Source organism: Balaenoptera physalus (assembly GCF_965194825.1).
Source record: "Balaenoptera physalus genome assembly, chromosome: 11".
Taxonomy (NCBI): Eukaryota; Metazoa; Chordata; class Mammalia; order Artiodactyla; family Balaenopteridae; genus Balaenoptera; species Balaenoptera physalus.
The window spans coordinates 82,628,918-82,655,254 of NC_138896.1; positions in this window are offsets into that span (position 1 = coordinate 82,628,918).

The following is a 26,337-nucleotide window of genomic DNA, read 5'->3' on the forward strand; positions in this document are numbered from 1 at the left end:
GCTGTTCATCATTCCTGGTGTGTGCGCATGTGTAAAAAAACCCGGCATACATTTAAAGCAGGAAGCACTGGAAAGGCTGTGTGTACTTTTAGAAACCAGAATGCATGCCATAAGGGGAGGGCATACTCTGAGAGCTCTAAAGGTTGAATGACTATTGGTATCAGGTATGCTAAATATTTGACCATTTTGACTAAATGCTATTATTCTGAACATGTTCTACCTTCTGTATTTGCCAAAAGAGTATTTTCCAATTGCAAAAAGGATTACAGTTATACTTGGTCAAAACACATAGCCTTTTTTCTTCATTAGTTAATTTATTTATATCCAGCCCTGCTTATAGCAAGAGGATGTGAGGTAGCTCAAACACAGTTTGATGGACTGGATTATCTGGGGAAGCATTCCTTTCCTATGCTGATTCCTACTTTCAAATGGATAACAGTAGTAAAATTAATAACAAAGTAATGATTCAGAATCACTAATATCCTTTGAGTGACTACCATGTGCCAGACTCTTTGCCAAGTACTTTGCATATATTTTCTCATTTAATCCTCACAACAAACCAAGAATAGATACTACTTTTGACCCCATTTCATTGACAAGTAAAATGAGGTTTAGAGAAATGGAGTGCACAACAGCATTTAATTAACAAGAGGTGAAGATGGGATGAATGTAAGCCTGTTCCAGAAGCTTCCTCCCTACCAGCCCTATTCACATTTCTGGTGGAAGATGTCCTGGCTGGAAGAAAAGTTCCTAATCATTTACTTGAGTCCAAGAGACACCTAATGACAGGTTGGAAGAGATGGACGACTAAGGCTGGAGGTACAGAGACAAAATGTGTGATTATCTCAAGTTGCTCATATCCAGTGGGGGAATATAATGAGTTCCCATATACTGCTGTGCCCAAGGCATCTCCCTGGGCTTTAGGGTAGTGATCACATCTATTATACTGACCAGTCTATCCCCAGTCCCTAGAACATTAGTGTTTGATGAGTGCTTGTTGAATGAATATAACATTGGGTTCACTAACTCAGAAAAGAAACCTTCTTAGGAGGTGAGAGTGTCTAGAGACACTACCTTCAGGAATTAAAGAATGGAGCAGGAAGACGAGTGAATTTCCCTGCAGTAGGCAACCTCTAAGAATAAGTGTTTATTATTTCACAGTTTCTGTGGGTCAGAAGGATCCAGCTAATGCCTGTATTCCTGACCCACAGAAACTGTGAAATAATAAACATTTATTGTTTTAAGCTGATAGGTTTTAGGGTAATTTGTTATGCAGCAATAAATAACTAATACATTTCCTTATAAATTCCAATGAAACAAGGACTCTAAAGAGGAGTTGCAGCTATGAAAATGGATAGGACCACCTACAACTGCCCTGTTTGTTACTTCCTGGCTAATTTCCCCATAGTAATTATCTGTAAACATCCTTACAATAGAAAGGGACAATGTGCTTATTTTCAGGGGCAACAAAAGGGTGAGGAGGCCTGAGGATGGTTGGTTCCATTCCACAGCCAGTCCTAGGAAGAAAGGACCCTCAAGAAGATGAACATGTCATCATAGCTTTGAAAAGGAAAGACAGCAAGGCATGGGGAGTGTGTCTAGGAATAACAATTAACTCTATGGAAAATTCATCCTGGTTTCCCAATACTCTTTAACACTGAAGTTGGGTGATGTATCGAGTAGGATTAGGTTCAGCTATGTAAAACAGGAACCTCTTAAGTAACACTTAAAGGAAAACGAGTTTGCTTCTCTGTTACGTAGGAGAATTCTCACGTAGGAGGAGGTCATTTGAAGACTGGTCTAGCAGCTCAGTGATGCCATGCAGGTCCAGTCTCCTCCCATTCATCTTCGAGGACATGCCTAGAGGGCAGCCCCACCCTCCCAGTCCAACATGGCTATTTGATTTCTGCGTGTATATCATCATTCCAGCAACAGGAGGGAGGAAAGGGGAAGGAAGAGTACACTCATCCTTTCAAACAGACCTCCTAGAATCCCAGATGAGTCTCCTCTTTATTTCTTAGTGACCAGAACTAATTCATGTGGGCATGCCTATCTGCAGAGGTGGTAGTGAAATGTGCCCAGCTAAACAAAAATGTTCTGTTAGTAAAAGGAAGGGGAGGCAGGCAGTAACCTTTGCTACAGGTAACCAGCAAGCACCAGATGTTTTGTTATTCTAAGATTTCCAGGATCTGACTCATCTCGCATTTTCAGTTTTATCTCCTTCCTTTAATTCCATCGAACAGGAATAGACACCACTCTTTTTGCCTTTCCATCTTCATACCTTTGCCTCTGCTGGTACTACTGCTAGAGTCCCAGCCCCCACCATTCATATTCATCCAGCTCCAAAACCACTTCTGTGATTCTTTTTTTTTTTTTTTCATGTCATTCTTTAAAAATAATTGAAAATTTACAGAACATTGCAAAAATAAAAATAATACAACAACACACGTATATCTCCTGTGATTCTTTTCTCAATACTCTCCTTCCTCTGAAAACTCAGCACTGATTTGTACCTTTACCCACTTAACTAGAGGAAATAATATTACCATTATTTTTCAACTACCAGACATTGCGTTAGGAATGCAAATATGAATTAGAAAAGGACCCAGCCATTGAAAACTGTATAATGGTCAATTGATAAATGTTAAATAATGAATGACTAATCTGCTTTGAAGCCTCATATTAAGCTTTGATTACATAAGGTCTTCATAATCATACACATTACAAAGGATGTACACAGGCCACAACAGGATTTCTTTACTACCTCCTATGTGTTTGGTACTGTGTTTCACACATGAGCCTTCCATCCGACACTCACACGTTTATTTAATATCTATGTGCCTAACATTGTGCAAGGCACTGGGCATTAAAAAAAAAAAAAAAAAAAAAAGAGCCTGATCCCCTTCCTTAGAGACAAATAAACAGATTATTACAACATGGTACAGTAAAGAACTAGGTTGGAGACACCTACAGAGTGATAACAAAGCCTAGCCTAAAAGGGTTAGAAATCTCCCACGAGAAAGTGACACTTAAATCTGAAAGATAAGCAGAAGTTGGCCAAACCCAGAAGAAAAGGGGTAGCATTGCAGGGTTGAGGGAACATCATCTACAGAGGCCCAGTGGTGAATGACAGAACACAGTGCATTTTATGGTACAGGAGCATGGCCCGAACTTAGGATTCGAAGTTGGGAACAGTAGGAGATGGTGTTGCAGGTGTATTAGGTAGACAGCTGTATCAAAATCAGTAAGGAACTGTATCTGACTGTGAATAACATCTGCCCAAACAGTGTCTTAAACAAATAAAAGATTCTATTTTTCTATTTATTTAATTTTTCATTTTTTCTAGTTTTATTGAGATATAATTGACAAATAGAAATAATTTATATTTAAGGTGTACCAATGTGATGTTTTGATATACATATATATTGTAAAATGTTCACTACAATCAAGCTAAATAACATATTCATCACCTCACACAGTCACCTTGGTTTTTGAAATTATTGAAAGCAGCAAGGGAAAAACGACAGATAACACACAAGGGAACTCCCATAAGGTTAACAGCTGATTTCTCAGCAGAAACTCTACAAGCCAGAAGGGAGTGGCATGATATACTTAAAGTGATGAAAGGGAAGAACCTACAACCAACATTACTCTACCCGGCAAGGATCTCATTCAGATTCGATGGAGAAATCAAAAGCTTTACAGACAAGCAAAAGCTAAGAGAATTCAGCACCACCAAACCAGCTCTACAACAAATGCTAAAGGAACTTCTCTACGTGGGAAACACAAAAGAAGAAGAGGACCTACAAAAACAAACCCAAAACAATTAAGAAAATGGTCATAGGAACATACATATCGATAATTACCTTAAACGTGAATGGATTAAATGCTCCAACCAAGAGACACAGCCTTGCTGAATGGATACAAAAACAAGACCCATATATATGCTGTCTACAAGAGCCCCACTTCAGACTAGGGACACATACAGACTGAAAGTGAGGGGATGGAAAAAGATATGCCATGCAAATGGAAATCAAAAGAAAGCTGGAGTAGCAATACTCATATCAGATAAAATAGACTTTAAAATAAAGAATGTTACAAGAGACAAGGAAAGACACTACATAATGATCAAGGGATCAATCCAAGAAGAAGATATAACAATTATAAATATATATGCACCCAACATAGGAGCACCTCAATACCTAAGGCAACTGCTAACAGCTATAAAACAGGAAATCAACAGTAACACAATAATAGTGGGGGACTTTAACACCTCACTTACATCAATGGACAGATCATCCAAACAGAAAATTAATAAGGAAACACAAGCTTTAAATGACACAATAGACCAGATAGATTTAATTGATATTTATAGGACATTCCATCCAAAAACAGCTTTCTTCTCAAGTGCACACGGAACATTCTTCAGGATAGATCACATCTTGGGTCACAAATCAAGCCTCAGTAAATTTAAGAAAATTGAAATCATATCAAGCATCTTTTCTGACCACAACGCTATGAGATTAGAAATCAATTACAGGGGGAAAAAATGTAAAAAACACAAACACGTGGAGGCTAAACAATACGTTACTAAATAACCAAGAAATCACTGAAGAAATCAAAGAGGAAATCAAAAAATACCTAGAGAAAAATGACAATGAAAACACGATGATCCAAAACCTATGGGATGCAGCAAAAGCAGTTCTAAGAGGGAAGTTTATAGCTATACAAGCCTACCTCAAGAAACAAGAAAAATCTCAAATAAACAATCTAACCTTACACCTAAAGGAACTAGAGAAAGAAGAACAAACAAAACCCAAAGTTAGCAGAAGGAAAGAAATCATAAAGACCAGAGCAGAAATAAATGAAATAGAAACAGAGAAAACAGTAACAAAGATCAATAAAACTAAAAGCTGGTTCTATGAGAAGATAAACAAAATTGATAAACCTTTAGCCAGACTGATCAAGAAAAAAGAAGGAGAGGACTCAAATCAATAAAATTAGAAATGAAAAAGGAGATGTTACAACAGACACCGCAGAAATACAAAGCATCCTAAGAGACTACTACAAGCAACTCTATGCCAATAAAATGGACAACCTGGAAGAAATGGACAATTTCTTAGAAAGGTATAACCTTCCAAGACTGAACCAGGAAGAAATAGAAAATATGAACAGACCAATCACAAGTAATGAAATTGAAACTGTGATTAAAAATCTTCCAACAAACAAAAGTCCAGGACCAGTTGGCTTCACAGGTGAATTCTATCAAACATATAGAGAAGAGCTAACACCCATCCTTCTCAAACTCTTCCAAAAAATTGCAGAGGAAGGAACACTCCCACACTCCTTCTATGAGGCCACCATCACCCTGATACCAAAACCAGACAAAGATACAAAAAGATACAAAAAGAAAATTACAGACCAATATCACTAATGAATATAGATGCAAAAATCCTCAACAAAATACTAGCAAACAGAATCCAACAACACATTAAAAGGATCATACACCATGATCAAGTGGGATTTATCCCAGGGATGCAAGGATTCTTCAGTATATGCAAATCAGTCAATGTGATACACCATATTAACAAATTGAAGAAGAAAAACCATATGATCATCTCAGTAGATACAGAAAAAGCTTTTGACAAAATTCAACACCCATTTATGATAAAAACGCTCCAAAAAGTGGGCATAGAGGAAACCTACCTCAACATAATAAAGGCCATATATGACAAACCCCCAGCCAACATCATTCTCAATGGTGAAAAACTGAAAGCATTTCCTCTAAGATCAGGAACAAGACAAGGATGTCCACTCTCACCACTATTACTCAGCATAGTTTTGGAAGTCTTAGCCACGGCAATCAGAGAAGAAGAAGAAATAAAAGGAATACAAATTGGAAAAGAAGAAGTAAAACTGTCACTGTTTGCCGATGACATGATACTATACATAGAGAATCCTAAAGATGCCACCAGAAAACTTACTAGAGCTAATCAATGAATTGGGTTAAGTTTCAGGATACAAAATTAATGCACAGAAATCTCTTCCATTCCTATATACTAATGATGAAAAATCTGAAAGAGAAATTAAGGAAACACTCCCATTTACCACTGCAACAAGAAGAATAAAATACCTAGGAATAAACCTGCCTAGGGAGACAAAAGACCTGTATGCAGAAAACTATAAGACAGTGATGAAAGAAATTAAAGATGATACCAACAGATGGAGAGATATACCATGTTCTTGGACTGGAAGAATCAACATTGTGAAAATGACTATACTACCCAAAGCAATCTACAGATTCAATGCAATCCCTATCAAATTACCAATGGCATTCTTTACAGAACTAGAACAAAAAATCTTAAAATTTGTATGGAGACACAGAAGACCCTGAATAGCCAAAGCAGTATTGAGGGAAAAAAGCAGAGCTGGAGGAATCAGACTCCCTGACTTCAGACTATACTACAAAGCTACAGTAATCAAGACAATATGGTACTGGCACAAAAACAGAAATATAGATCAGTGGAACAAGATAGAAAGCCCAGAGATAAACCCATGCACCTATGGTCAACTAATCTATGACAAAGGATGCAAAGATATACAATGGAGAAAAGACAGTCTCTTCAATAAGTGGTGCTGGGAAAACTGGACAGCTACATGGAAAAGAATAAAATTAGAACACTCCCTAACACCATACACAAAAATAAACTCAAAATGGATTAGAGGCCTAAATGTAAGACTGGACACTATAAAACTCTTAGAGGAAAACATAGGAAGAGCACTCGTTGACATAAATCACAGCAAGATCTTTTTTGATCTACCTCCTAGAGTAATGGAAATAAAAACAAAAATAAGTGGGACCTAATGAAACTTAAAAGCTTTTGCACAGCAAAGGAAACCATAAACAAGACAAAAAGACACTCCTCAGAATGGGAGAAAATATTTGCAAACGAATCAACAGACTAAGGACTAGTCTCCAAAATATATAAACAGCTCATGCAGCTCAATATGAAAAAAACAAACAACCCAATCCAAAAGTGGGCAGAAGACCTAAATAGACATTTCTCCAAAGAAGACATACAGATGGCCAAGAAGCACATGAAAAGCTGCTCAACATCACTAATTATTAGAGAAATGCAAATCAAAACTACAATGAGGTATCACCTCACACCAGTTAGAATGGGCATCATCAGAAAATCTACAAAGAACAAATGCTGGAGAGGGTGTGGAGAAAAGGGAACCCTCTTGCACTGTTGGTGGGAATGTAAATTGATACCGCCACTGTGGAGAACAGTATAGAGGTTCCTTAGAAAACTAAAAATAGAATTACCATATGACCCAGCAATCCCACTACTGGGCATATACCCAGAGAAAACCATAATTCAAAAAGACACATGCACCCCAATGTTCATTGCAGCACTATTTACAATAGCCAGGTCATGGAAGCAACCTAAATGCCCATCGACAGACGAATGGATAAAGAAGAGGTGGTACATATATACAATGGAATATTACTCAGCCATAAAAAGGAACGAAATTGGGTCATTTGTAGAGACATGGATGGATCTAGAGACTGTCATAGAGAGTGAAGTAAGTCAGAAAGAGAAAAACAAATATCGTATATTAACGCATGTATGTGGAACCTAGAAAAATGGTACAGGTGAACCAGTTTGCAGGGCAGAAATAGAGACACAGATGTGGAAAACAAACGTATGGACACCAAGGGGGGAAAGCGGCGGGGTGTGGGGTGCTGGGAAAGAAAAAAGAATATTATTGGTTAACACAATTGAAAAAGTCCAGTGGCAAGGAAGACTTTTTGAGTGTGGTTTCAGCAGGGCTCCAATTTTGTTTCTGCTGCTTTCTAGTTTCTCATCTGCTCTTTGTAGCTTCACTCTTAGACTAGTTTCCCACAGCAGCCTTACGTGAGTGCATATCACCACCCAGAGCACACAGCATCTGTACAGTGGTGCACAAAGGGCAGAGAGTGGGGCAGGGGTCCACCAGGTGCAGACATTAGGAGACACATTAGCAGTAGACAATTTAAAAACAGCAGTAAAACCAACAAAAGTGGATCTATTATTATCATTACAGTATAGTGGCGTTTTGAAACAAGGTCAGTGATGAAATGTTCCTCCCACCTAGGCCAACTGCAACCACACCCAATGCTTGACACCCCAGTGCGTCTGTGCTCCAGAATTTCCAACAAAAGTCAAGAGAGCCACACTCACTGGACTAGATTAAGTCACCTACCTACACCTACCCCAGTTGTGGCCAGTGAAAGTATGATATGTGCTGACTGGCTTAGCTTAAGTTATAGGCTGATTGCAGAGATGGAATCAGCTTTCTCAGACTCCTAAAAGTTCCCAATTGAAACCTGGAATGGGTGAGATGGGGAAAGGTGAACAGATGCTGGTGAAGCAACCACCAGATGTTCACCACACCTTGAGACATTAGGTCACAAGTCTCAGATATGTGCTAGATACTATCTTAGGAGCTCCACATATATGTAAATTCCAACCACGGGAGGTAGCTATTCTGATTATTCCCATGTATCAATCAGAATCCTAACAGAAAGCAAATAGCACACTCAAGTTAAAGCACTTTGAGGAGGGCTTATTTGCACAGAGACTATTTACAAAGGTGTAGATAAGGTGTAAGAAACTACGAGGGAGCGTGCAGGGACCTAAGACTAGGAGCAGCAGAGCTGCCACCACCCCTAGGCCTCCAGGGACAAGGGAAGGGAAGAGTTACCGGAAGCTGAAAAAGAGTGAGTTGTAAAGAGATGGTCTCAGAAACTTGATAGAAGCCTTGGCATTTGGCTAAGAACACAGTTAACCCAGGGCAACTTCACAGCAAGAGAACCTAGGAAATAAATACCCTACCCTCATTCTTCTTCCTCCCAGCTATGGCAGGGGCTCCGTGTCGGCCAACATGAACAGAAAGCATAGGGTGCCACAGCCTGCTGATGACATCCTTACAGATAGTCTCTTGGAGCAGAAATCAGGGTAGAAAGGGTGGAGGGTAGATTTGGAGGGACAGAGAGAAAACATCTAACCCATTCCATTTTACAGATGAGGAAACTGAGACCGGAAAGGTTAAGTTACTTGTCTGGTCCAGAGCGTATATTCTTTTTTTTCTTTTTTCTTTTTTCTTTTTTCTAGCTTTACTGAGGTATACCTGCCAAAGCAGAGCATATACTTTTAATCAGTATACCATGTAATCTCTCAGAGTAAGTGAAAATCCAGGCAGAGTGCTGTATACATAATACATGCTTCACATATGTTATTTTTCCACTTCATTTTAGCCTCCACTGGCAAAGAGAAACCACTGATAAAATCAGAGTGTCCAGATCTTCCCCACGCAGGGTGCCTCCCCCAGCAAATGAACTAAGGCTCCCTCCCAGGGAGTCAGCCTGCATCTCACATTCCACACAGTTCCAAAGCACCAGAGAGACCACAATATAAATGTAAAAGACATGCTGCTTTTCTTCTCTGCATTTCTAAACTAACTTGAATCGCTGGCTGTACCACAAAAATAAATCAAAATGTGAGAGTCTGTGAACAGTTCCCATTCAAGGTGCAATTGATTTGTGACACAATGCACATGGTAACCAGAGGCACACAGACTAAGTAAACAGAGTGTCTGACAATATGCACAGACTCCAGCAAGCAGTGCCTGCACATCCCCTCTCTAAGAAAATCAAAGCGTTTGACTGGTTTCTCCTTAATCCAATTCATGCTCTCGCCTCACTCTTGTCAGAAAGGTGGGTGGCAGATATTATTTATCATTCCGGTGTCACTTGTGGGCTCAGAGAGTGACATGATTTACCTGTTGTCAAACGAGTTTTCAAAACAGCCTAACTCCGTTTGACACATTCTTTTCAGCAAGCCAAATATGCTGTCGGTCCATACCTTGAATGTGTCAAAATAATTTGCAAGCGACACCCACATCCCCATCCCATTTGATAGACCTGGGTTAGTCACTTGGAAGAGTTGCTAGGGAGGTTATTCAGAAAGGAGGAATGCCAGAAAATTAGAACTTCAGGGGCTGTGCATCACATGTACGAGGCTGATAATTATAATACTGATGCGTACAGGAGATGACTGTGGGCAGGGCATCTCGGCTAAGCGCGCATGTGATCTCAACTTAATGCTCACAAGCACCCTAAGAAGGGGTACTACTGGGACTTCCCTGGTGGTGCAGTGGTTAAGAATCCACCTGCCAATGCAGGGGACACGGGTTTGAGCCCTGGTCCGGGAAGATCCCACATGCCGTGGAGCAACTAAGCCCGTGTGCCACAACTACTGAGCCTGCACTCTAGAGCCCATAAGCCACAACTACTGAGCCCGTGCACCACAACTACTGAAGCCTGCACACCACGACTACTGAAGCCCGTGCACCTAGAGCCCGTGCTCTGCAACAAGAGAAGCCACTGTAAAGAGAAGCCCGTGCACTGCAAAGAAGAGTAGACCCCGCTCACCACAACTAGAGAAAGCCTGCACGCAGCAACGAAGACCCAATGCAGCCAAAAATAAGTAAAATTTTAAAATAAAATTACATTAAAAAAAGAATAAGAAGGGGGCCCTACTGTCTCTACCATTTACATAAGAGGAACTTGAGTCCAGAGAGATTAAGTAACTTGCCTGGAGGCAGGGTCAGCATCTTGGACGTGCAGCTTTAGAAGGGACCAGCACTTGGTTCAAGGCTCTGCTGTCGCCATCTTGAAATTCCTAATAACCTCTGAACGAGGAGACCTGCATTTTTATTTTGCACCAGGCCCTGCAAATAGTGTAGCAGGCTCTGCCTGGAGGCATCTATCCTACAAATACCTACATAGTATGTCCCAGGCACTGTATTAGGCAGAGGGGGTGACGATGTTCAAGTCCTTGCTCTCATGCAACTGCCATTCCACAGAGGGAGAAAGATGACAATTAAGGCAACAGCAAGATAACTACAGATGATGATGACTGCTATGAAGAAAGTAGATAGGGTGGTGAGATAAAGTAAATGTGGATGGGCAGGGCGCTACTTTATATAGGGTGGCCACCTCTGAACAGGTTACACTTAATGAGACCTGAGGCTGAGGAGGAGGCCGACTGGCAGGACCCAGAGAGAGGATCAGGCCAAGGGAGTGCAAACAAGGGCAAAGGGTCAAAGGAGACAGGAGTGGGACATGAGAAGGTCCAGGAAGAGCCCTCAGGTACTTCACCTGTGTGCTGGGAGCTGAAGCACAGACAGTGAGAGGAGAGGTGCAAGGTGAAGTTAAGGATAAGGCAGAAACCAGATCACATTGGGGCCTTTTAGGACAAGGTTAGGAGCTTGGATTTGATGCTCCTGCACTGAGAGGCCAAGGAAGCATATTAATCGAGGGCATGAGAGGAGCTCATGCATATTTTAAGATCACTCAGGCTATTGTGTAGAGAACAGATTAGAGGAGGGCAAGAAACACAGGAGTAAATCACAACTATAACCCACCACCACACATCACTGCTTCCAATAGAACCAGTTAGATAGAATGGGAGGATTTCATGAAGGGCTCCAGAGAATCTACACATAACTGATTCACATGTGCATGCATGTGTGTGAGTACACACGTGTACACTAATGAGGCATCTGGAGAATCCACGTATAACTGATTCACATTTCATAAGTGAGTACAAATGTAAATTTTTAAATAAAATGTAAAAAAAACCAATGTGCACACACAAATATATTCCAAATTTATACCCAAATTATTAATTTGTGAAGCTGGATTAATTAATGTTTGTATATAAACCTGAGATTTAAAATTCCTTTGCCATCTCTGCTTATTTGAAGAGTCTCCTAAGATTACATGATGAGATGATTAACAACACCATTACTGTTTAACACATTATTAGGTGCTTCCTAATACTGTGCAACTAGAACAAAATAAATAGGATGCTGGGGCCAATAGAAAACTGTAGCTATTATCCAAAGTCCACAATTTCACATTTGGTGATCCCCAGCTTGTCACTGACTACTTTTAAAGAAAGTAAAATGCTATATATTTAAAGGCATACTTGTGTTTTGTACTCTTAAAGAGTGATTTATCTATTTAATATTGATTCAGCAAACAATACCAACACACAAGGCAGGTTCTTGTCCTAAAGCTGCACACATATTCACTCATATAACCTGAAAACAGCAGAAAGATTCTATTATTACACTCCTTTTCACAGGTGAAGAAACAACTACAGAGAACTTAACTCCTCATGTTAATAACTGAATAACAAGGTTACACAGCTTATAAGTGGTAGTTTCAGGATAAACACCCAAGTAGTCCAGCTGTAGAGTCCATGCCCTAAACTAGAGGTTGGAAGATAACGGTTGGTAAACTACAGCCCATGGGCCAAATCTGGTCCTTTACCTGTTTTTTGTAAATAAAGTTTTATTGGAACAGCCATGCTCATTGGTTTACATGTTGTCCAAGCCTGCTTTTGCTACAAGAGCAGAGTTGGGTAGTCAAGGCAGAGATCATATGACCCAAAAACCCTAAAATATTTACTACCTGGTCCTTTATAGGAAAAGTTTGCTGAACCCTGCTTTAAACTATACTGCACCTACTACTTGCCAGCCACTATTCCAGGTACTAGGGATGGAGTGCAAATGAAACTAACGATACCCCTGCTCTCATGGTGCTTATAATTATATAATGGATTTTGCAAGATTTTGTGTGTGTGTGCAGGCACGCACAAACAGGGGAGCAATGTTCTGCTGCTAAAAATTTTGACTATCCAAATACAGATGATCCCTTATATCTTATTCCTTTGTTTAAAAAAAAAAATCTACTAGTAGCAGAGCCTTGGGTGTCTTAAAATTGTTTTGGAAGGGAAAACAATTGATATAATTCTAGGGCCCTCTGTCATAGGCAAGTTACAAAGAGTATGGCTCTGACCCAGCAGGGTAATTCTCATGTATAAAATACACCTGCCTATTAGAATTGCACAGCTGCCTTGTTCTTGACAAGTATGCCAATAAAAGGATAATTAATAGAAACAAAGATTGCTAAAATTGATAAATGTTTATAATAACCAAACCTGAGCTTGCAACTGAAAAGGAAACCTGGGTAGTACTGCAGGAATTAAAATATTTCTGCAATCAAAACTCTACCTGCAATATTTATTTTTTCCTCACACCCTTAGTAGTCTCTATTAAGAATTTGTGACTGTCAACATTACCATGGCAACCTGTTTGAGAGGGGATGCAAAAAGATGCACCTCAGGCTTCTATACAGCTGATACTCACCAATAGTGCTCATCTTTGACTAAATGGGTGAACTACAGACTCAATGTAACTAGCATCCTATGCCAAAGGACTTGCTTTTTTGGGGGAAGATTATCAGATAATTAAGAAATTCATTGAATTCCTAATATGAGCTGAATCCTGGTAAGATTTCACATTTGTAATCAAAATGTGGTGAAAATCCATCAATAGAGAACAGTTTGCTGATCATATTATCATAATTGTTGATTGACTGATAGATGACATTAACAGTCTAAACACAGATTTTCTTCTCTTTTTAAAAATTCCTTCTTAATTCTAACATGTGGCCTTACCTCATGAATTTTGAAGCCACTAATTTAGAATTTTTGATTCAAATTCAATCAGAATATATTGAGTTCCTACCAGGTGCCTTCACATGCATCTTTCATTTAATTCTCTCAGCTATACAACCATTCTCGAAGTAGACATTATCACACCTATTTTGTAGATGAGTAAACAGAACCTCAGAAAGGTTAAGTAACTTGCCCAAGGTCACCCAGCGAGAAAAGGGCAGAGCCAAGAGTCTAACACTAGTCTGCTTATGATGTTTCCAGGTCCAAGCTAACGTCTACCATTCCTTAGCAATATTTTCTTCATAAACTGTTGATTATATATAGGATGGGGAAAAGGGCAGTATTAAAATAAGTAAGACAATTATTTTCAAGTATCTCAAGCTCTTTAAAACCTAACACCTCTATTCAAATCCCTACATGTTTGATGATTACAAATAGCTCTCTTACTTACTAAAGCAGTCTACAAATTTTTTTAGAAAATACTTGGCTTATAGTTGAAGTTACTGGATAATCTTGAAAGAAACTGTGCTGAATATTCTCCACTCATCCCTACAGACACACCTTCCATCATTTTCCACCCTATTCTGTGCTATGGGAGGCCTTTCTTCCCCTCTGGCTTCCTTTTGGGTTCAGTCGATGGGCAGCACCATAGGAGATCAGAGGACAGAAAGAGAAGTCAGGGTATTTATTCCCACAAGTTGGCAGTAGCTGTGTTTCTCTAATAGATGCCAAGCACCTTCCAGGCCACTTTATCCTAGAGCTGCAGTTCTCACCAGATTTCAGCAAAAACTTTCTCTTCTTGTGCCTTCAGGCCTAAAGGGTAGTAGTACTTTCTACCACTGCTAAACCTGGGGTGCTTTACCATCCCTTGTTAGTTTCCTTTAACCCAGCCCTGAGCTTTAACAACAGTCCCTTCATTGAGTGCTTTTCAACCTAGGCTCTTTTTTTTTTTTAATATATATTTTTAAATTTTTAATTTATTTTTTATTTTTGGCTGCATTGGGTCTTCGTTGCTGTGCACAGGCTTTCTCTAGTTGCAGTGAGCAGGGGCTGCTCTTCGTTGCAGTGCGCAGGCTTCTCATTGCAGTGACTTCTCTTGTTGCGGAGCACGGGCTCTAGGTGCGCGGGCTTCAGTAGTTGTGGCACGTGGGCTCAGTAGTTGTGACTCGCGGGCTCTAGAGCCCAGGCTCAGTAGTTGTGGCACACGGGCTTAGTTGCTCCACAGCATGTGGGATCTTCCCAGACCACGGTTCGAACCCGTCCCCTGAACCAGCAGGCGGATTCTTAACCACTGCACCACCAGAGCAGCCCTTCAACCTAGGCTCTTGAAGTGAGAGCTTAGATGACTGATTTGAGACCTTTCCTCTTTTCTAATATAAGCATTAATGCTATAAATTTTCCTCTCAGCACTGTTTTGCTGTGTCCCATAAATTTGATATGAAATATTTTATTCACTTCAATGTTTAGTTTTGTTTTATTTCCCTTGAGACATCTTTTTTGAACCACGGATTATTTAAAAGTGTGCAGTTTAAAATTGTTGGGAGATTTTTCTGTTATCTTTCTGATACTGGTTTTCTATTCCATGTGTGGTCAAACACATTCTATATGGTTTCAGTTCTTCTGAATTTGTTAAAGTTCGTTTTATGGCCCAATACATAGGTACACTGGTATATGTACCGTGCACTCAAAAGAATGTGTATTCTGGTCTTGTTGGGGGGGAGTGTTCTACAAATGTCAGTTACATTATTGGTCTATGGCATTGATGAGTTCTTCTGAATCCCTGCTGATTTTCTGTTAGTTGCTCTATCAATTTTCAATTATAATCATAGATTTGTGCATTTCATGTTTTAGCTCTATCATCTTTGTTTCACATATTTTGCAGCTCTGTTGTTTTGGCACCTTAGTTATCACTTGGTGAGGCTGGGGCTCAGCCCCCAAGTCCATTTTTGCAGGTGGGAGTAAGGGTGAGGCAATAATTTTTTTCTGTACAGCAGTTGTTTTCTAAAAGTTTTCTTTTTTAAAACATCTTTATTGGAGTATAATTGCTTTATATTGTTGTGTTAATTGCTGCTGTGTAACAAAGTGAATCAGCTACACGTATACGTATATCCCAATATTCCCTCCCTCTTGCGTCTTCCTCCCACCCTCCCTATCCCACCGCTCTAGGTGGTCACAAAAGCTCCAAGCTGATCTCCCTGTGCTATGCAGCTGCTTCCCACTAGCTATCTGTTTTACATTTGGTAGTGTATATATGTCAATGCCACTCTCTCACTTCGTCTCAGCTTATCCTTCCCCCTCTCCATATCCTCAAGTCCATTCTCTACGTCTGCATCTTTATTCCTGTCATGCCCCTAGATTCTTCAGAACCATTTTTTTTAAGATTCCATATACATGTGTTAGCATACAGTGTTTGTTTTTCTCTTTCTGACTTACTTCACTCTGTATGACAGACTCTAGGTCCATCCACCTCACTACAAATAACTCAGTTTCGTTTCTTTTCATGGCTGAGTAATATTCCATTGTATATATGTGCCACATCTTCTTTATCCATTCATCTGTCGATGGACATGTAGGTTGCTTCCATGTCCTGGCTATTGTAAATAGGGCTGCAATGAACATTGTGGTACATGACTCTTTCTGAATTATGGTTTTCTCAGGGTATATACCCAGTGGTGGGATTGCTGGGTCATATGGTAGTTCTATTTTTAGTTTCTTTTTTTTTTTAAAAGGAATTCCTTTATTTATTTATTTTTATTTATTTATTTACTTATTTATTTTTGGCTGTGTTGGGTCTTCGTTTCTGTGCAAGGGCTTTCTCTAGTTGCGGCAAGTGGGGGCCACTCTTCATCGTGGTGCGTGGGCCTCTCACTATCGCGGCCTCTCTTGTTGCGGAGCACAAGCTCCAGACGCGCAGGCTCAGTAGTTGTGGCTCACGGGCCTAGTTGCTCCGCGGCATGTGGGATCTTCCCAGACCAGGGCTCGAACCCGTGTCCCCTGCATTGGTAGGCAGATTCTCAACCACTGTGCCATGAGGGAAGCCCTATTTTTAGTTTTTAAAGGAACCTTCATACTGTTCTCCATAGTGGCTGTATCAATTTACATTCCCACCAACAGTGCAAGAGGGTTCCCTTTTGTCCACACCCTTTTCTCCAGCATTTATTTTTTGCAGATATTTTGATGATGGCCATTCTGACTGGTGTGAGGTGATTCCTCATTATAGTTTTGATTTGCATTCCTCTAATGATTAGTGATGTTGAGCATCCTTTCATGCGTTTGTTGGCAATCTGTATATCTTCTTTGGAGAAATGTCTATTTAGGTCTTCTACCCATTTTTGGATTGGGTTGTTTGTCTTTTTAATATTGAGCTGCATGAGCTACTTGTATATTTTGGAGATGAATCCTTTTTCCGTTGCTTCATTTGCAAATATTTTCTCCCATTCTGAGGGTTGTCTTTTCATCTTGTTTATGGTTTCCTTTGCTGTACAAAGGCTTTTAAGTTTCATTAGGTCCCATTTGTTTATTTTTGGTTTTATTTCCATTTCTATAGGAGGTGGGTCAAAAAGGATCTTGCTGTGATTTATGTCATAGAGTGCTCTGCCTATGTTTTCCTCTAAGAGTTTTATAGTGTCTGGCCTTACATTTAGGTCTTTAACCCATTTTGAGTTTATTTTTGTGGATGGTGTTAGGGAGTTTTCTAATTTCATTCTTTTACATGTAGCTGTCCAGTTCTCCCAGCACCACTTATTGACGAGGCTGTCTTTTCTCCATTCTATATTCTTGCCTCCTTTATCAAAGATAAGGTGACCATATGTGTGTGGGTTTATCTCTGGGCTTTCTATTCTGTTCCATTGACCTATATTTCTGTTTTTGTGCCAGTACCATACTGTCTTCATTACTGTAGCTTTGTAGTATAGTCTAAAGTCAGGGCGCCTGATTTCTCCAGCTCTGTTTTTCTTTCTCAAGATGGCTTAGGCTATTCGGGGGTTTTTGTGTTTCCATACAACTTGTGAAATTTTTTGTTCTAGTTCTGTGAAAAATGCCATTGGTAGTTTGATAGGGATTGCATTGAATCTGTAGATTGCTTTGCGTAGTATAGTCATTTTCACAATGTTGATTCTTCCAATACGATAACATGGTATATCTCTCCATCTGTTGGTATCATCTTTTATTTCTTTCATCAGGGTCTTATAGTTTTCTGCATAGAGGTCTTTTGTCTCCTTAGGTAGGTTTATTCCTAGGTATTTTATTCTTTTTGTTGCAGTGGTAAATGGGAGTGTTTCCTTAATTTCTCTTTCAGATTTTTCATCATTAGTGTATAGGAATGCAAGAGATTTCTGTGCATTAATTTTGTATCCTGCTACTTTACCAAATTCATTGATTAGCTCTAGCAGTTTCCTAGTACCATCTTTAGGATTCTCTATGTATAGTGTCATGTCGTCTGCAAACAGTGACAGCTTTACTTCTTCTTCTCTGATTTGGATTCCTTTTATTTCTTTTTCTTCTCTGATTGCTGTGGCTAAAACTTCCAAAACTGTGTTGAATAATAGTAGGGAGAGTGGGCAACCTTCTCTTGTTCCTGATCTTAGAGGAAACGGTTTCAGTTTTTCTCCATTGAGAACGATGTTGGCTGTGGGTTTGTCATATATGGCCTTTATTATGTTGAGGTAAGTTCCCTCTATGCCTACTTTCTGGAGAGTTTTTATCATAAATGGGTGTTGAATTTTGTCGAAAGCTTTTACTGCATCTATTGAGATTACCATATGGTTTTTATCCGTCAATTTGTTAATATGGTGTATCACATTGATTGATATGCATATTTTGAAGAATCCTTGCATTCCTGGGATAAACCCCACTTGATCATGGTGTATGATCCTTTTAATGTGCTTCTGGATTCTGTTTGTTACTATTTAGTTGAGGATTTTTGCACCTATGTTCATCAGTGTTATTGGACTGTAGTTTTCTTTTTTTGTAACATCTTTGTCTGGTTTTGGCATCAGGGTGATGGTGGCTTCGTAGAATGAGTGTGGGAGTGTTTCTCCCTCTGCTATATTTTGGAAGAGTTTGAGAAGGATAGGTGTTAGCTCTTCTCTAAATGTTTGATAGAATTCGCCTGTGAAGCCATCTGGTCCTGGGCTTTCGTTTGTTGGAAGATTTTTAATCACAGTCTCAATTTCAGTGCTTGTGATTGGTCTATTTATATTTTCTATTTCTTCCTGGTTCAGTCTCAGGAGGTTGTGCTTTTCTAAGAATTTGTCCATTTCTTCCAGGTTGTCCATTTTATTGGCACATAGCTGCTTGTAGTAATCTCTCACGATCCTTTGTATTTCTGCAGTGTCAGTTGTTACTTCTCCTTTTTCATTTCTAATTCTGTTGATTTGAATTTTCTCCCTTTTTTTCTTGATGAGTCTAACTAATGTTTTATCAATTTTGTTTACCTTCTCGAAGAACCAGCTTTTAGCTTCATTGATCTTTGCTATCATTTCCTTCATTTCTTTTTCATTTTTTTCTGATCTGATCTTTATGATTTCTTTCCTGCTGCTAACTTTAGGTTTTTCTGTTCTTCTTTCTCTAATTGCTTTAGTGTAAGGTTACGTTGTTTATTTGAGATTTTTCTTGTTTCTTGAGGTAGGATTGTATTGCTATAAACTTCCTGCTTAGAACTGCTTTTGCTGCATCCCATAGATTTTGGGTCGTCGTGTTTTCATTGTCATTTGCTTCTAGGTATTTTTTGATTTCCTCTTTGATTTCTTCAGTGATCTCTTGGTTATTTAGTAGCGTATTATTTAGCCTCCATGTGTTTGTATTTTTTGTGTGTGTGTGTGTGTTTGTATTTTTTACAGTTTTCTTCCTGTAATTGAAATCTAGTCGCATAGCGTTGTGGTCGGAAAAGATACTTGATACGATTTCAATTTTCATAAATTGATTTGTGACCCAAGATATGATGTATCCTGGAGAATTTTCCATGAGCACTTGAGAAGAAACTGTATTCTGTTGTTTTTGGATGGAATGTCCTATAAATATCAGTTAAGTCCATATTGTTTAATGTACCATTTAAAGCTTGTGTTTCCTCATTTATTTTCATTTTGGATGATCTGTCCACTGGTGAAAGTGTGGTGTTAAAGTCCCTTACTATTATTGTGTTACTGTCGATTTCCCCTTTTATGGCTGTTAGCCTTTGCCTTATGTATTGAGGTGCTCCTATGTTCGGTGCATAAATATTTACCACTGTTATATCTTCTTCTTGGATTGATCCCTTGATGATTATGTAGTGTCCTTCTTTGTCTCTTGTAATGGTCTTTATTTTAAAGTCTATTTTGTCTGATATGAGAATTGCTACTCCAGCTTTCTTTTGATTTCCATTTGCGTGGAATATCTTTTTCCATCCCGTCACTTTCAGTCTGTATGTGTCCCTAGGTCTGCAGTGGGTCTCTTGTAGACAGCATATATACGGGTCTTGTTTTTGTATCCATTCAGCCAGTCTATGTCTTTTGGTTGGAGCATTTAATCCATTTACATTTAAGGTAATTATCGATATGCATGTTCCTATTACCATTTTCTTAATTGTTTTGGGTTTGTTATTGTAGGTCTTTTCTTCTCTTGTGTTTCTTGCCTGGAGAAGTTCCTTTAGCATTTGTTGTAAAGCTGGTTTGGTGGTGCTAAATTCTCTTAGCTTTTGCTTGTCTGTAAAGGTTTTAATTTCTCCGTAGAATCTGAATGAGATCCTTGCTGGGTAGAGTAATCTTGGTTGTAGGTTTTTCCCTTTCATCACTTTAAATATGGCCTGCCACTCCCTTCTGGCTTGCTGAGTTTCTGCTGAAAGACCAGCTGGTAACCTTATGGGGATTCCCTTGTTGCTTTTCCCTTGCTGCTTTTAATATTTTTTCTTTGTATTTAATTTTTGATAGTTTGATTAACATGTGTCTTGGAATGTTTCTCCTTCGATTTATCCTGTATGGGACTCTCTGCGCTTCCTGGACTTGACTGACTATTTCCTTTCCCGTATTAGGGAAGTTTTCAACTATAATCTCTTCAAATATTTTCTCAGTTCCTTTCTTTTTCTCTTCTTCTTCTGGGACCCCTATAATTTGAATGTTGGTGCGTTTAATGTTGTCCCAGAGGTCTCTGAGACTGTCCTCAATTCTTTTCATTTTTTCTTTTTTCTCCTCTGAGGTAGTTACTTCCATTATTTTATCTTCCAGGTCACTTACCCGTTCTTCTGCCTCAGTTATTCTGCTACTGATTCCTTCTAGAGAATTCTTAATTTCATTTATTGTGTTGTTCATCATTGTTTGTTTGCTCTTTAGTTCTTCTAGGTCCTTGTTAAATGTTTCTTGTATTTTCTCCATTCTATTTCCAAGATTTTGGATCATCTTTCCTATCATTACTCTGAATTCTTTTTCAGGTAGACTGCCTATTTCCTCTTCATTTGTTTCATCTGGTGGGTTTTTACTTTGCTCCTTCATCTGCTGCGTATTTCTCTGTCTTCTCATTTTGCTTAACTTACTGTGTTTGGGGTCCCCTTTACACAGGCTGCAGGTTCGTAGTTCCTGTTGTTTTTGGTTTCTGCCCCCAGTGGGTAAGGTTGGTTTAGTGGATTGTGTAGGCTTCCTGGTGGAGGAGACTGGTGCCTGTGTTCTGGTGGATGAGGCTGGATCTTGTCTTTCTGGTGGGCAGGACCACGTCCAGTGGTGTGTTTTGGGGTGTCTGTGAACTTAGTATGATTTTTAGGCAGCCTCTCTGCTAATGGGTGGGGTTGTGTTCCTATCTTGCTAGTTTTTTGGCATGGGGTGTCCAGCATTGGAGCTTGCTGGTCGTTGAGTGGAGCTGGGTCTTAGCGTTAAGGCGGAGATCTCTGGTAGAGCTCTCACGGACTGATATTACGTGGGGCTGGGAGGCCTCTGGTGGTCCAATGTCCTGACCTTGGCTCTCCCACCTCAGAGTCTCAGGCCTGATACCCAGTCGGAGAACCAAGAGCCTGTCAACCACATGGCTTTTGGGAAGTCTGAGGTCTTCTGCCAGTGTTCAGTCGGTGTTCTATAGGAGTTGTTCCACATGTAGATGTATTTTTGATGTATTTGTGGGGAGGTAGGGGATCTGCACATCTTACTCTTCCGCTCTCTTGAAGGTCCTCCCTCTAAAAGGTTTTTGTCTTGCTAGGCTGCCCTTTTCCAGACGTTTGGTTAAAGAAAGCAGGGTTTTGTTGGGGCTCATTTTACCTACACCCATTGGTCATTTCGGGTTGCCAGTTTCTTCAGTAGCCAGTCTGGGATGTAGGAGACAAAGCAGAAAACAAACAAACAAAACCCAGGGGACTCACTGCCATGTTATTATTTGGGTCCAGAATTCTCTAGCCAGTCTGCCTTCTCTCCACCTTTCACAGTCTTCTTATATGTGGTTTATATGTGTAATATAATATACTATAATAATAATTATATAAATATATGGAATTTATATTTATAATATATGTAATTTGTATTTATATAAATGTTATATTACTTCTAGGGTTTTTAGTTATACTTAGCAGAAGGAATAGGACAAAGTATGTCTATTCCATCTTCACTGAAGCAGAAGTCTTCAGGTCAGGTAGTTTGAAAAAGAAAATTTAATACAGGGCACTAGTTTCAAAAGGTTGGATGAACTGAAAAGCTAAACAGGGAGCAGTGAGACCACCCGAAGATTTGCAATAGCAGAAAGTGGCTTCTCCCCTAGAACTGTTGGTACACAGAGAGTAGGTTGTGTTACCAGAGCCTAAAAGCTGGAGCTGCCCAATGGGAGACTGGACCAAAGAGGGAGGGGCTACCCCACAAACAGCCTGAACCAGGAAGGAGCTGAAGCCAATGATGGACTCCCATGCCCCAGCACAAGTAGAGAGAGGGGGGAAAAAATACATTGGCTTCTCCCCTCATTTCTTCCTCAGTCCCCTTCTAGTGCCTCCCAGTAGCCAAAATAGCTGCAAGCCACAGGTCAAGGGAAATGTCATGTATGGGGGTCAGCAATCTGGACACCGAGTAGAAAAGGGAGAGGCAGGGAGCAGGTATGAAGGAAAATAGATGACTGGCACACAGATGAATAGTTATTTTAGAGCTGCCTTGGATTTGGAGTCAAGAATCCTTAAGAGAAGTATGGGATAACGGCAAGAACATAATAAATATGTCAGAAGCCACATTAAAGTATCATTATTGGGTGGCCCAGTGTGTGCCTGGAATAGGAGGAAGACGGGCCTAACATACCCTAAAACATCCAGGTAATTTCCTTAAAATCCATCCACTTTCCTCTGGCTATAACCTCCTAGCTTGAAAGATAATAACCCCAAATATTTATTCTTGTGACTGTGCTATCTTTAGACTCTGGTGTTCTGATAATTGGGGAAAAATAATCCCGAAGGTATTGGTGTACCCAACTCAGTAATTCTTCTTTACTGGGCTAGATTTCTTGTTATTGTGTTTTCTTTTCATTCATTAGTAAAAGTAACTGCCTGCATGGTAGATAGTTTCCATGCACCTAGGTGATCTGAGTAGAAGTTGGCTATGTTCCACTTTCAGATGGATACATGAACTTAAAAAGAGTATTAGAAAATGATCTGTTTGAACAGGGAAAAGTCAACAAATAGATGTTCCATGCCTAGAAGTCCTATGAGTAGATCAAAACACAGAGAAGACCAACAGACTGACCAACAGACTGACAACTACCACTGCATCAATGGGGTTAATCTGGTGGCAATCCACGTGAAATGTCTTGGAAAGGGTCTGGAAGAAAGTTTAATTCGGCAGAATCTGTGAAGTTAGCAATGAAGAATGATGAATGACAGAACTTAAGCGAAATATTTTAAAGAATGCTTTCAAAGAACTCATTTTAATGAACAACTACTGTATTCAACTAAATTCTTATCCTTTTACTATATTTTAGAAATATATTTGTAAACCTGGGAGACTAAATCAACATATGTATAAAAATATTTTATAACTCAGGTTTGTTATTATAGTTCTGTCAACGGTGTGTGGGGAGGGAGGGGTTAGTTCTATACTATACAAAGGAATTTATGTACAGGACAAATAAGCTATGTCTGTTCTCACAAATGAGCAACTGCCTTGACTGACTGTTTTTTCCTAATTAGAATAGCAAACTGTAGCTGACTATACTAGTGTTAGAAGCCCAGTACAATAAATTATCCTTCAACTGTCATTCAAAACAAAGTTCAAGAAAGAACTAAATATCAGGTGGGGGTGGGGGGAAGCACAGTACGCATGGTTTAATAATAATGTACAAGGAGAGCCAGCACAGGACTTGAATGAAATGGGGGTGACAAAAGTCAATTAAAATCTTGGTACAGTTTTTGAGATTTGGAATATTAATTAGCAAAAACAACAGAATACTGGCATAACCAGGCACACATTTGAAATCTTGTTTGTGGTTCAAGAAGCCATGTTTTAAAGAGCACTTGAGAGACTGAAAAGATGCATCTAGAAAAGAAAGCAATTAAAATAATTCAGAACTGGAAGATGTTAGGTCAGCTTGGCACGTGTAATACAAAAGGATATGGTGGTCAGCAGGGCATGCCAGGAAAACTACTAGGACAGCTACTTCTGTGGGACTCTGTAGTGTTTTTATTTTTTTCTGGCAAAGGCCACTTTAGAAACACAAATGTGAGAAAGTCCGTTACAAGTGTGTAGTGTTGCAAACCATTATGAATTGCCTCTTTCAAGCATAAGTGAAAGAAAGGCCATTTCTGCTCTGGTTAAGCAAATCATATTTGTCTACAATAGGATTAGAGATGCCACAGGCTGAGTAGCTTGGCTCTATTTCTGTGACAGGATGTCTACCCTGCAAAAATAAAAATAACTAACATCTTTCAAGAGCCTTCTTGTGTACCAAGCACTGCAGTAAGCTTCTCAATGCTTTAGTCCTTCCAGAATGTAAGCTATAGGAAGGCAGGGAAACTTGCTTGTTTTGAACATTATTGCATCTCTTAGTCCTAGCACATAGTAGGAACTCAATATATATTTTATCAATGAATGGCGTTTTTCAGTACTTGAATTATTATGTGTATCACTTCTGTAATCAGAAAAAATTAAATTGTGGTTTACTACCTCTTGGTAGTCATGGGCTTGTGTAAGTCCCTCTCCTTGAGGGTGGGCTGGATCTACTGGCTCACTTCTAATAAATAAGAATACAATGAAAGTAATGGAATGTCACTTCTGAGATTAGGTTACAAAATGACGCTGATTTGTGTATTGCCCTCTACTGCTCTTTGGCTTGCTTGCTCTGATGGAAGCCAGCCACCATGTTGTGAGCCACCCTACGAAAGGGTCCATCTGACAAGGAACTGAGGAGGCCCCTGGCCAACAGCCAGTGAGGAAGTGAGGCCATCAGTCTAATGGCCCATGGGGAAGTGGATCCTGCCACCAACTACATAAGTGAGCTTGGAAGTAGACCCTCCAGGCTCAGTTGAGTCTAGAGACGACTGCAGCTCTGGTCATGTAATCTTGGGAGACCCTGAGCCAGACTTACCCGCCTAATCCATGCCTGGATTCCTGACACACAGAAACTATGAGATAAAAAAGCATTTGTTGTTTTGAGCTGATAAGATTGCATAATTTATTATATAGCCATAGATAGCTAATACATAAATCAACAGAAAAGTGGCTTTTTTAAGTTGTCACGTTTTTGGTTGTTATTTTATTTTCCTGAGGCATTGTCATTTTCTACTTAATGCTCTTCATGGACTGTACTCCTGTCTCTCAAAAATTGACCCTGCTTTGGCAATGTGGTAACAGCTGCTTCTTCCATGACCGAAAGATGGGGGTAGTATTACAACTAAACATCTATTTTCCCATTTTAATATGGTACCCTAGCATATTTACAAAGGGAGCTTTAAACAGTTCCTGGAAAATTATAATTAAATCAAAGTTTAAAATCTACTTTAAAATCCATTAAGTTTATTCATTAAAACATTTTACATATCACAATAATACTGTGTTAAAATTGATCTTCAGCCTCCTTCCTATTGAAGTTAAAATGGGTTCTCTCTATCTGATTCCATCTATGGTATAATGACATCCGTCTGTCTTCTTTATCATAGCCAGACAACAGCTGTACACATAAGCCCTAAGGATTCACACCAATTCACCATTCCATTCTAAATATAGTTAACACCCTGTTGTTTGGCCCCCAAATTCCGATGATACCTAGACATTACAGCTTACTTTTGCATTACCAATGTATAAACCCTTAAATTCTGTAAGATACATCTAACACTACAATGAAACCAAAATAATTTAATCTTTAAAACTGGAAGGGTGGGGACTTCCCTGGTGGTGCAGTGGTTAAGAATCCGCCTGCCAATGCAAGGGACACGGGTTCAATCCCTGGTCCAGGAAGATCCCACATGTCATGGAGCAACTAAGCCCGTGTGCCACAACTACTGAGCCTGTGCTCTAGAGCCCGCAAGCCACAACTACTGAGCCCACATGCCACAACTACTGAAGCCCGCGCGCCTAGAGCCCATGCTCCACAACAAGAGAAGCCACTGCAATGATAAGCCCACGCACCACAACGAAGAGTAAAGTCCGCGCACCACAACGAAGAGTAGACCCCACTCACTGCAACTAGAAAAAGCCTGCGCGCGGCAACAGAGACCCAATGTAGCCAAAAATAAATAAATAAAGTAAATAAATTAATTTTTTTAAAAAATTAAGAAAAAAACCTGGAAGGGTCTTATGAGTTATCATTATGAATAGCAGGTATTATTCTCTTTCATTAA